Here is a 13,319-nt window from a genome sequence, read left to right as displayed (position 1 = left end):
TCAATATGGAATTCAAAACAATATGCAAGTAACCCATAGAAAGTCAGGAAAAACAAAAATAAAAAACACAACAAAAAATAAAAAGTACAGTGACAGACTTAAAGCCTTTACATATCAATAATTACATTAAATATAAATGGTCTAAAGCATTGTATTTTGACTGGCAAAGTGGATCAAAAGACACGACTCAAGTGTATGTTGTCTATGAGAAACTCACTTCAAATATAATGATAAAAGCAAGTTAAAAGTAAATGGAAATAACAAAAATAAGAGCAGAAATCACTGAAATTGAAAACAGAAAAACATTAGAGAAAAATCAATGAAACAAAAAGCTTCTTGGGGGGAAAAAATCAATAAAATTGATAAACCTCTAGCAAGATTGAAAAAGAAAAAAGACACAAATTATCAAACTCAGGAATGAAACAGAGGATATCACTACAGACCCTGCAGATATCAAAAGAATGACAAGGGGATGTTATGAACAGCTTTGCGCACATAAATTTGAGAACTTATATGAAATACACAAATTCCTTAAAAAGTACAAATTACCATAACTCACCCAACATGAAATAGATAATTTGAGTAGCCCTATAACTATTAAGGACATTGAATTTATAATTTAAAAAGTGCAAAAAGAAATCTCCAGGCCCAGATGGTTTCACTGGAGAATTCTACCAACCATTTAAGGAATTAATACAAATTATACACAACCTCTTCAAGAAAAAAGACATGGGAACACATGCCAATTCATTTTATGTAGCAACTGTTACCCTGATACCAAAACTAGACAGACAGCATAAGAAAGAAAACTATAAACCGGTATCTCTTACAGATGCAAACGTAGGCTCAACATAGCCTCAAAATTTCTTAGCAAAGTATTGGCAAATAAAATTAAGCAACATATGAAAAGAATAGTATACCATGACCAGGTGTGGTTTATTCCAGGGATGCAAGGCTGATTCAATATTCAAAAACTAGTCAGTATCATTAACCATCAGACAAATGCAAATTAAGCCACAAGAGATGAGATATCACTATCTACCTATCTGAATGGCTGGTGAAAAAAGAAAAAAAAAAGCAACAACGCTAAAATCTGGTGAGGATTCAAAGAAACTGAAACACTCACACATTGCTGTTGGGAATATAAAACACTACAGCCACCCTGGAAAACAGTATGGCACTTTCTTAAAAAACTAAACATGCATACTGGCACAAGAACAGACACTCAGATCAATGGCACAGAATACAGAACCCAGAAATGGACCCACAAGCGTATGACCAACTAATCTTTGACAAAGCAGGAAAGAATATCCAATGGAATAAAGACAGTCTCTTCAGAAAGTAGTGCTGGGAAAACTGGACAGCGACATACAGAAGAATTTACCTGGACCACTTTCTTACACCATACACAAAAATAAACTCAAAATGGATGAAAGACCTAAATGTAAGACAGGAAGCCATCAAAAGCCTGGAGGAGAAAGCAGACAAAAACCTCTTTGATCTTGGCCGCAGCAACTTCTTACTCAACACGTCTCTGGAGGCAAGGGAAACAAAAGCAAAACTGAACTATTGGGACCTCATCAAAATAAAAAGCTTCTGCACAGTGAAGGAAACAATCAGCAAAATTAAAAGGCAACTGACAGGAGAAGATATTTGCAAGTGACATATCAGATAAAGGCTTAGTATCCAAAATCTATAAAGAATTTATCAAACTCAACACCCAAAAAACAAATAATCCAGTGAAGAAATGGGCAAAAGACATGAATAGACGCTTCTCCAGAGAACACATCCAGATGGCCAACCGACACATGAAAAAATGCTCCACATCACTCATCATCAGGGAAATACAAATCAAAACCACAATGAGATACCACCTTACACCTGTCAGAATGGCTAACATGAACAACTCAGGCAACAACAGATGTCAAGGATGCGGAGAAAGAGGATCTCTTTTGCATTCTTGGTGGGAATTCAAGCTGGTGCAGCCACTCTGGAAAACAGTATGGAGGTTCCTCAAAAAACTAAAAATAGAACTACCCTACGACCCAGCAATTGCACTACTAGGCATTTATCCAAGGGATACAGGTATGCTCTTTCGAAGGGGCATATGCACCCAATGTAAGGAAAGAGCCCAAATGTCCATCGATGGATGAATGGATAAAGAAGAGGTGGTATATATATACAATGGAGTATTACTCGGCAATCAAAAAGAATGCAATCTTGCCATTTGCAACTATGTGGGTGGAACTGGAGGGTATTATGCTAAGTGAAATTAGTCAGAGAAAGACAAATATATGACTTCACTCATATGAGGACTTTAAAATACAGAACATATTAACATAAGGGAAGAGAAGCAAAAATAATATAAAAACAGGGAGGGGGACAAAATAGAAGAGATTCATAAATATGGAGAACAAACTGAGAGTTGCTGGAGAGGTTGTGGGAGGGGGGATTGGCTAAATGGGTAAGGGGCACTAAGGAATCTATTCCTGAAATCATTGTTGCACTACATGCTAACTAATTTGGATTTAAATTTTAAAAAATAAAAAATAAAATAAAAATAAAATAAAATAAACAAACAAAAAAACTAAACATGCAATTACCATATAATCCAGCAATTGCACTCTTGAGCATTTATCCCAGAGAAATGAAAACTTATTTTCACACAAAACCTGTATGTTGATAGCAGCTTTATTTGTAACAGCCCCAAATTAGAAACAACCCATACGTTCTTTAGTGGATGAATGGTTACCATAGAATACTACTCAGCAATAAAAAGAAACAAACTACTGATACACACAACAACGTGGAAGAATTTCCACAGAACTGTGAGAAAAGACAACCTGATGTTTCTTCTAGCAAAGACCACTCCCCTCTGCTTGACCTCCTTCCAGGCTTCTCTCTCCTTTATCTTCAACCTATCTTTCTTCATTGGATCCAAAATGTTTCCAAATTAAAAAAAACGTTTTTTAATGTTTATTTATTTTTGAGACAGACAGAGACAGAATGCGAGTGGGTTGGGGCAGAGAGAGAGAGAAAGGCACAGAATCTGAAGCAGGCTCCAGGCTCCAAGCTGTCAGCACAGAGCCTGACGCGGGGCTTGAACTAACAAGCTGTGAGATCATGACCAGACGCTCAACCGACTGAGCCACCCAGGCGCCCCTAAAATGTTTCCAAATTTAAACTGGATATATTTTAATATTTTAAGAGTTGTGGAGTCCTACATTAAGAAAGAGAGCGAGATTCTATCAAATTCAAAAGTCTTTCTAGGGTTGGAGAGAGATTGTATTTGCAAATCTTATGTCAAACAGACACAACAGTCTTTCAAGTGGTTCACCAGAATAGAATAGATCGGGGCCACTTACTAAGTGGAGTTTGGGTGTCCCAATGAGCACTCTGCCAAGTTATGGCCTCTTTATTATAAACTAGAAATAGTGCTCAGTATGTTCCATCAGCGTTGCTGGGAAGATTCCAGTAAGTGTCTTGGCCCTAAGTTTCTAGTCATTATGCACTCTCAAGCAAGCTAAGAACAAAGCATGTTAGGATTAGATTCTGCTGCAAGTGACAGAAAACTCGTAACAAGATAGTAATTTATCTCTCTTGTAAATATAGGCAGTTCACAGCTGGTCTAGAAGGTTCAAAATAATCTGATCAGGGGTGTAGGCTCTTCCGTCTTGCTGCTTTTCCATCCTTAGTAATAAGCTCCCTCCTCACGGTTCAGTGTGAATTCCTAGGTTTCAGCTTAGCGATTTACAACCACATCCCAGCCACTGGGAAGGAGAAAAAATAAGGAGAGGTGAATGACCCACCCTTTAAAAAATTGCACATACCACTTTCCTTTGTTATCAGCTAAAACTTTGTCACTTGTCACATGTCACATACCTAGCTTGGCATCTAGGCCTAACTCCACTGCCAAAGGAAAGTACAAGTTTATCTCTTACTCCAGTCCAAGGCTTATCTCTCAGAAATTGCATTCTGTCATTTTTCTGAAAACCTCCCCAATGGCCTCCAATAACTCCCAGAATAAAATTCTTAGGATAATTATGAAACCCTACATGAGCTAGCCTTTGCCTACTTTCTGACCTCAGCTCCCACCTGTCCATTACTTGCTCACCTGCCTGCAGTTATACTGTCCCTTAAACATACTGAGCTCACCTCTACCTTCGACTCTCTACACTTGAAGATTTCTCTGCCGGATTGCTGTCCCCCAGGACTTAAGACAATTAATCTCTCTTACCTCTTCAGATGCCAAATATCCCGTTAGATATTTCTTGACCAACCTATTAAACCTCTATCTTCTTACCATGAAATTCTAGGCATTGCACTTATCACTATCTAAAATTGCATTCTCTACTTGTTTGAGACTGTCCATCTCTTTCAGTAAATTGTGGACTTCATTAGAATGGGACCTTCTGTCTCTCTTATCAACAATCACATCCTCAGCATTAAGAACAATCACGTCCTCACATAAAGTAAGTACTCGGTAAATCGTAATTGAGTGGACTAATGGATGAGTGGATGACTAGGTCGGTGTAGGAGTGCTGACAATGCTGTCTCCAACTTCGGCCCTCCATCTTGTTCATGTGCTTTCAATGACCTCCCTCTGGGCTATAATGTTCCAAGCTCCTTGGAGGTTAATGTATGCCTTGACCAGAATACAGGAAGGTTTGTTCTGATCTTGTGTAAAGTTTAGATGGCTCATAGAGGTAGCTTCCCCTCCTTCTCCTCTGGCACGTGGATGATGCCATCTTGGATAACTACATCCCTTTGCTCTATAAATATGTGGATTAAGGTCCAAATTTTCCAGAGAATAGCTGTGTAGCTGCTAGATTGTTGTCCACCCAATCCCCTCCCCTACTTCATCAGTAAGTTACCTTGAGTAAAACTCCTTGTAAATGGTATGGAATGGCTTGCTTCATTTCTTGGGCTCAAAGTGCCTTCTCAGTCTGCAGGACACTTTACTGTCCCCGTCTCCACCTTCTAACACTTGGTGAAACTAGGTATTAAGAGAATCTAACTCTTTGGCTTTTTTTTTCCATGCTCACTAAGCAACGTTCTAGTTATAACCTAGCTTTCCACACAAATTTGACTAATGAAGAAAGAAACATTCTAGGCAGGTTTGGACATTGACTGACATTCTGGTTCATAATGCATAGGTTTCCCTGCATTTGGTTAATGGGAGTTTGCTTCCAAGAGGCAGATCTCTCTTTGGGTTTAGAGTCTTGGCAGGTGACCCCTGATTTTGCTGGACACCTTTTCTTAGAACAGCAGTCAGGACCGCCAACATTGGACCTATCAACACCATATCAAGGAAGAGGCCCGTGTCAGGCCTTGCCTAGGAGAACAGCTCTGCTTCCTCTGTAACATTTCTAGGTTTATGTTTATCTTCAACTTGTAAAAATTTTGAGGAATACATGAGACATATCACCAGTTTACCATTTAACCCCCCCCCCTATTTTTTTCCCTCACGATGTAACTTTGATTTTCTTTTTCTTCTTTAAAAAGTAGTGCACATAGAGGTTAAAGGCAAAGCCTTAGTGCCCGGAATAGGTGGTTTCAAATCCTTTGTCATCTTGAAGATGTCGAGTGACCTTTGGAAGCCTTGGTTTCTGTATCTGTATGATGAGAATAATAGTAGGTACCCACCTGCTAGGGCTGTGGAGAAGATGAAAAGAGACTGTCCTTGTACACAGTCTGTCACAGTGCCTGGCACAAGTAAGCACTCACTACATGTCAGCTATCACCATCATCACCATCATCATCATTATTACTGCTTGGAATGGGTAATGATCTTTGCCGAGTGAACTGAAAATAATGCTAATTCTACTAATATTATTAACCATATAATAGAGGGATGCAAACTTTTTTTTAAATGTCTCTGTTTTGATAAATGTTTTGAGTAATTGTGTTCTACTCTAGTAAAGATAAAGATGAGTTGGGCAGATCGTCGAGTCCCAACAAGGCAGAAATAGTGGCAAATAGTGGCAGAATTAGTGAGAGTGGTACCTAAAGGGATCTCAAACCCAGCTCTTTTATGGAGGGCATGGTAGGAAAAATTCTGGGTTAGTCTTCTCTTATCTCTTGAGGGATATTAATCAAAATTTAAAAATGAAATCATCTTCTACTGCCTGCATTCCCCCCCCCCCACCCCCACCCGCCCTGATTCCTTTTGTTTATTTTTCTCTCTGCCTTTCAGCTTTTCACTTCAGAGCTTTCCTCAAATGTCTGGTGAGACTTTGCTCACCATTCAGGCATGTTTAAGACTAAGGCACTGAAAGGCAAATTGGAAGCTCGTTGTGCTGGAGAAATTGTGGACAAGTGGGCATCTTCATTGTGTGGTGGGGCTCTGAGACAACTTGTACGTTGACAACGTTTTTCATGTCTTGACTGGGAAGAATAAGCATGGTTTCTGGTGTTCCAGGCCCTGGGAAGGGTTGCAGGGATGGACGTGGGAGCTTGCATTGTTCATTAAGCCTAACTCAGAAATCTATTTTCATTTTGGTGCCTCATCCCTGCCCTCTACTGTGTCTAGAATCCTCAAGTCTACCGGTGCCTGGGTGGCTCAGTCGGTTAACATTCCAACTTTGGCTCAGATCATGATCTTGCAGTTTGTGGGTTTAGAGCCCCGCACTGGGCTCTGTGCTGACAGCTCAGAGCCTGGAGCCTGTTTTGGATTCTGTGTCCTCTGCTCCTCCCCCACTCGTGCTCGCTGTTTCTCAAAATAAACAGTTAAATAAATAAACAAACAAACAAATAAATAAAAAGAATCCCCCCAATCTAGGACCTCTCTAGTTCAATTACTAGAGAGAATAAACCTCCCCCTTTTTCTAAGGTAAGACAGGAGTTGTCATCTGGCTTCACAGGAGAGGATTCCAGCGTTCTTTTCAATGGGCTTTCCTGTTGTCATTCAGACTCTGCATCTCTGCCTGTTTCACTACCTCCAATTCTTGAGCTCTTCCTTGGCTCTATGGAGAGTCAGCATGCTTCAGTTTGGTATTTCGGCACTTAGATTTGAGGTTTCTCCGTTCTTCTAAGCCGGTTTCCACTTCTTCATCTGCTTTCCATCTTCACGCATTTGTTAACGTTCTTTGCCTGCGGTAGTGGCTTTCCAGCTCTCTTTGTGCCAGTGGATTTAATAGACCTTTTAGAAAGTTTCCCTTGCTGCCATTTTTAGGGGATTTCCTAAGAGGGAGAAAAATATGTCTAACAGGTTAATTCAGAATGTTTGATCCTACTTTTATTTTATTTTTAAATTTTTTTTTATTTTTTATTTTTGAGAGACAGAGGGCAAGTGGGGAAAGGGCAGAGAGAGAGGGAGACACAGACTCTGAAGCAGGCTCCAGGCTCTGAGCTGTCAGCACACAACCCTACACGACAGGGGGCTCGAACTCATACTGTGAGATCATGACCTGAGCTGAAGTCGGATGCTCAATCAACTGAGCCACCCAGGTGCCCCATCTGATCCTACTTTTAAAAAGTAAATGTTAAATGAGATACTGGACATGGTTTCATTTTAAATTTTGAGTAAGGTTGGGGCGCCTAGGTGGCTCAGTTGGTTGAGCGTCCGACTTCGGCTCAGGTCATGATCTCGCACTCCGGGAGATCGAGCCCCGCGTCTGGCTCTGTGCAGACAGCTCAGAGCCTGCAGCCTGTTTCCAGTTCTGTGTCTCCCTCTCTCTCTGCCCCTCCCTTGCTCATGCTCTGTCTCTCTCACTCTCAAAAATGAGTAAATGTTTAAAAAATTTTTTTTTTTTTTTAATATTTTGAGTAAGGAAGTATTTCAGTGTATGTAATTTGAGTCAGGCTAGGTTAGCAACTGAGAATTAAATATTAAGAAAATAAAATTTAGGCTTAATTCCACTGATATCTTAGGAGTCAGTGTTATGATTGTATTATAGCCCATCGGGGATTACATTAAATCAATCCAAATGAATTTTTCATGTTTTGTATGTCATGAAAATTCTTCTCAAAATTAATTTACAAGTGAATCCTCACCTTTCATACAAGGAAGACATTGTATCCAGACAAATTTATGTTTTTTAAAAAATGTTTATTTGTTTATTTTGAGAGAGTGAGCAAGCAGTGGAGGGTCAGAGAGAGGGAGCGAATCCCAAAGAGGCTCTGTGCCGTCAGCACAGAGCCCGACCTGGGAGTCCGTCCCATGAACCATGAGATCGTGACCTGAACTGAAATCAAGAGTCGGGTGCTTAACTGACTGAGCCACCCGGGGGGGCCACAGACAGATTTATGTTTTTAAACATAGACGGTCATAGCAAAACTTACAAATTAAATACATATGCACATCTGTTCGAATAAATCATTTCTGTGGAGACAGAACATAGGAAAATCGTTTTCTAACTTTTAATTTCTGCACCAGCAATTCAGGGGTTATAATATCTAAGCATTCCACCAAACCACACAGACTTTCTGCTCTTTTTATTCATAAATTTTAAAGCAATATAAGATTTCCTTATGAAATTTTCCCTTGGTGCTCCAAACTTACATCTATGCTGGACTGGCTTCTTCCCACCTCGACCTTTCTCTGGCTGTTTAGTTCAATTTTCAGCCGTGTCTCTCAGCTGTTACTTTTGTCTCGTCCTTGGCGTTCACTGTTGTTCTTCCTATAAGAGTCACTAGATTGGCAGCTTGTCAGAAGACCCATTTGTGATTCCGTGTGTTATTCTTCCTAGTGCCCCTGACGGGGAACATTTAGAGAATTCTAAAATGAGGGCTATCTCTTGTTTTGTTGGCTTAAAGTGGAAGTGGTAATTTGGATTTGCTTTGCCTACGCTGGTCATGATTGTACATTCAGATAAATGAATTTTAAGGCATAAAAGCTCTGCTTCCATTTCACAGGACGTGTGTTGCCTATGGGGGAAAACATATCTCATGGTCTCTAAGGACTAAACAGAAGGAAAGCTTTCTAATCTTGGAATCGGATTTTTCTGAGGGGATGCATATTCACATCAATTAGAAAGAAAACCATTAGGGAATTATTATGAAGACCATGTAAGCTGATAATACGTCTAAAAAATCAAAACAAAGGAAAATTTCAATAATAGTTGTGGATAAGCCCTTAATTTATATCCCTTAACACTTTTCCCATTTCCTCATTAACCTTTTTTCTCTGCCTGTTAGTAATATTTCTGCTCAAATAATTGTGTTTCCTCCTCAGAAGAATGTTCCAATAGATGGAGTGTATAATTACACTGTTAAAAATGGATGTATTACTGGAATTTGGATTGCTGAGGAGGCAGGATGCCACCACAGTGCTATTGTGATGATTTACCATGATTCTAGTATATCTTGAATTGTTTTGCTTCAAATAATTATTAATTTTTTAATGTTTATTTATTTTTGAGAGAGTGTGCGTAAGCATGGGTGGGGGAGGGGCAGAGAAAGAGAGGGAGATACAGAATCTGAAGCAGGCTCCAGGCTCTAAGCTGTCAGCACAGAACCCGACACTGGGCTTGAACCCATGAGTGGTGAGATCATGACCTGAGCTAAAGTCAGACACTTAACTGACTGAACCACCCAGGCATCCCTCAATAATGATTTCTTACACATCTTTTATTTTTTTCTTTCACCTCAAGATCTAAGTAAATGAAGTTAAGGCCCTTCTCACAAGTGCAACAGAAATATATAGATAGCAGATATAAATACCATCTATTGATCTGCATCTATAGAATTTTCTTTTAAGGAAACCATAGTGCTCTATGCAACATAATCTGAAGGAGAAGGACTCAGTAGTGAAAGAAACAAGGTGAAGATATCTCGAAATCATACAGGTCAATTTTAGTTGTACTTCAGAAAGTACATCTTTTGCTAGTTAAGCTAATGGGAATCCTTTAATTTAAAAGAAGTGGCATGAACAGATAACTCAAGGCAGTATTAGAGAAGTCACAGAGATGAACAAGGCTATGAGAGAAGTAGTCATCCCTGGCAGGGAGATTATCTGAAGACAAGAGATTCTGATCTATTTGGATAGAAGTTGTATTACTTTAGATTTTTGGTGAGGGTAGGGGGCAACAAAGCAGATTTTCACCAGCTAAGGCAAAAATAACTTACTGAAAGTACACTGGGGTATTTCTCAAAGAAGAGTTAAACAGTCTACTCTAGGGATAGTAATACAGTTTGTCTATGGACCAGAAATATTAGATCCTCTGCTTGCCTCCTGTTTCTGTAAACCGTCTTTCCCATGGAGAACATGCCTGCCTGGTATCCCCAAGGTGTACATTTATGGTTTCAAGCATTAGGGACCAAGTCTCCATTTTCTTTCCTCCCTAAGACCCAAATTCCTGCGAATGGGACTTCCTGGCCTTTAGGAATGAGGTGTCCAACTTGGACCACAGGTGATTAACTGTGGCCAGAAGGAAGAGTCATGTTGCAATAGGACTGCCCTGCTGTGACTGCACTGCGGTGCGAGGGGGGACAAAAGAGGGAGGAGCAGTTTCTAGAATAAGCATTAGGGCCCAGGCGATGACCACAGAGTTCTCCACTGCAGAAATATATCTCTAAATCGTTTGATTCATGTGATTTAATTTGAAGAGATGATTTGATGTTTGGGCATAAAAATCCCACAAAGCTACCATCATATTCTGGTAAGATGGCAGTACCTGAAGGTTTACCAAGGTTTATTTTAACTTCTTAGATTTAAAAAGAGTAGTTTATTAATATTAATTTTATAAATTTTCTCTAATGAATTATTCATTTCGAATTGCAGCTGGAAGGCATTGATAAATCTAATGCAGTTCCCTCATTCTACAGAGGAGAAATCTAAGAGGATAAATAACTTGACCAAGGTCACATGGTAAATAAATGAAAATATCTGGGCTGGAATCCAAATGTTACTTCTTATCTAGTGCGGATATCTTGATCTTATTATTTGCTTAGAAATGGTTTTTATTTTGCTAAAAATATTTAAGGATGATGTCTTCTTATTTGTACAATCTCTGAATAAAAGTGTATATATAAATTCTGGATCTTTCTGTGTCCAGTGGCAGCAAGACTTAACAGCAGCTTAGAACTTTAGCTCAGAAATTGAAAACTGTCAGTTCTACATAGTGCTGTCTCCTGAGTCAAAGGCCACTTCTGCACAGAGATGCCTTGCAAATAGGTCTGCAGGAAAAGCCAGGATTTAGGAAGCAGTTTTGGATTTCATTAGCTCCAAGATGGCACTGTAATGCTAGATCATGGTATGTGACAATGTAATGTGGCCACGATGGTCTGACCAGTCAGGATTTCAAAGCAGCAGTGCCAATTAGGGCTCTACATGTAGGGGACAGACAATAAATGCATAAACATATAAACAAGATAATTCCAGATAGCAGTAACTGCCATGAAGAGAATACAGTGAGAAATGTGACAGAGAGGTGGGAGGCTACTGAAGACTGGGGAATCAAAGATATTCTCTCTGAATTAATGAATGATTCAATCAAAGGGAAATTATCAAAATAAAAGCCACATATCAATAATTTCAATATTAAAACCATACAGTCACAGCAATAAAAGCCCCAAATGATATTTGATAAAATTCAATATTCAGACTTAAACACCTTAAAAGTGAGATGTAGGCTTGCTCTTTCTTGACATAAAAAAGGAAAAATTAAGAATTTTATATTGGGGCCCTTGGGTGGCTCAGTCGGTTAAGCAGCTGACTCTTGATTTTGGCTCAGGTCATGATCTCATGGTTTGTGAGACTGAGTACCACATCCGGTTTTCACTGACAGCATGGAGCCTGCTTGGGATTCTCTCTCTCTCCCTCTCTCTCTGTCCCTCTCCTGCTCATGCTCTCTCTCTCACTCAAAATAAATAAACATTAAAAAAAGAATTTAATATTGAGTCAATTTTATAATGTAGAGCAAATCTAGCAATATTTTCCTTTAAGAAATTATCTTCAGTATTTGCCAATATAATGTTAAAAAATTTATTTTATCATATATATATCATATATATAAGATATATATTTTATCATATATATATATCATATATATATAAGATATATATATGATATATATATATATAAGATATATATATATATATGATATATATGATATATATATGATATATATATATAAGATATATATATATATATGATATATATGATATATATATGATATATATATATAAGATATATATATATATATGATATATATGATATATATATGATATATATTAGATATATATATATCTTATATATCTTATATAGATATATCTATCTATATCTACTATCTATATCTATATATATCATATATATATCTATATATATCATATATAGATATCTATATATATGTATATCTATATATATCATATATATATGATATATATATATATATGATAATGTCTGTGCCAAATGTGGGACTCAAACTCATGACCCAAAGATCAAGAGTCATCTGCTCTCCCAACTGAGCCAGCCAGGAGCCCCTCAAAGTTTTTTTTTTTTAAGTTTATTTATTTGTTTTGAGAGAGAGAGACAGAGAGAGGGTGAGTGGGGGAGTGGCAGAGAGAGAGGGAGAGAGAGAGAAAATCCCAGGCAGGCACCGCACTGTCAGTGCAGAGCCTGATGTGGGGCTTGAACTCACGAACCATGAGATCATGAGCAGAGTCAAAGTCAGATGCTTAACCAACTAACTACCCAGGTACCCCAAAATTATTTTTATTATGGAAGGATCTCCAAAAGAAATGAAAACTAAATATAGGTGGGGTGGGGGAGGAGAAATAGACAGAAATGTTATTTGAAGAAATAAAAGACCCAAATTAAGCCATTCTCACCCTCCTCAGAACTGTTTGAAATGTCTAACGCATTTAATGAGATGGGAAAACACAAGATAAATCTATAAACACACATATCTTTCCTAAAAATCAGTAAAAACCAACCAGAAAAGGTAACTAAAAAGATCTTATTGACAATGTCAGTAAATTATAAAATATATGGATATTAATGTGGAAAATGTAAGACACATAAAATAAATTATAAAAAAAACTTTAATAAAAGAATTAAAAAAACCAAATGAATACAGAGACATACCATGACTGTGGATAGTAGAGGTGGCACTTCCCAAATAAATATATAAATTTAACATATTCCCATTAAAAACTAAAGAATATTTTAGAGAGTTCAATAAAATGACTCCAGAACTGCTTTGGCAAAACAAATGAACAGAATTATCAAATATAGTTGACCCTTGAACAACACAGGTTTAAACTGGGTGGGTCCACTTACACATGGATTTTTAAAAATCAATACAGTACATATATTGTACCCCTAAAACTAATATTACACTGTATGTTAACTAAGTGGAATTTAAGTAAAAACTTAA

Source organism: Panthera tigris, chromosome A1, assembly GCF_018350195.1.
Source record: "Panthera tigris isolate Pti1 chromosome A1, P.tigris_Pti1_mat1.1, whole genome shotgun sequence".
Taxonomy (NCBI): Eukaryota; Metazoa; Chordata; class Mammalia; order Carnivora; family Felidae; genus Panthera; species Panthera tigris.
The sequence above is the reverse complement of the archived record's forward strand: the minus strand, read 5'-3'. Positions refer to the sequence as shown.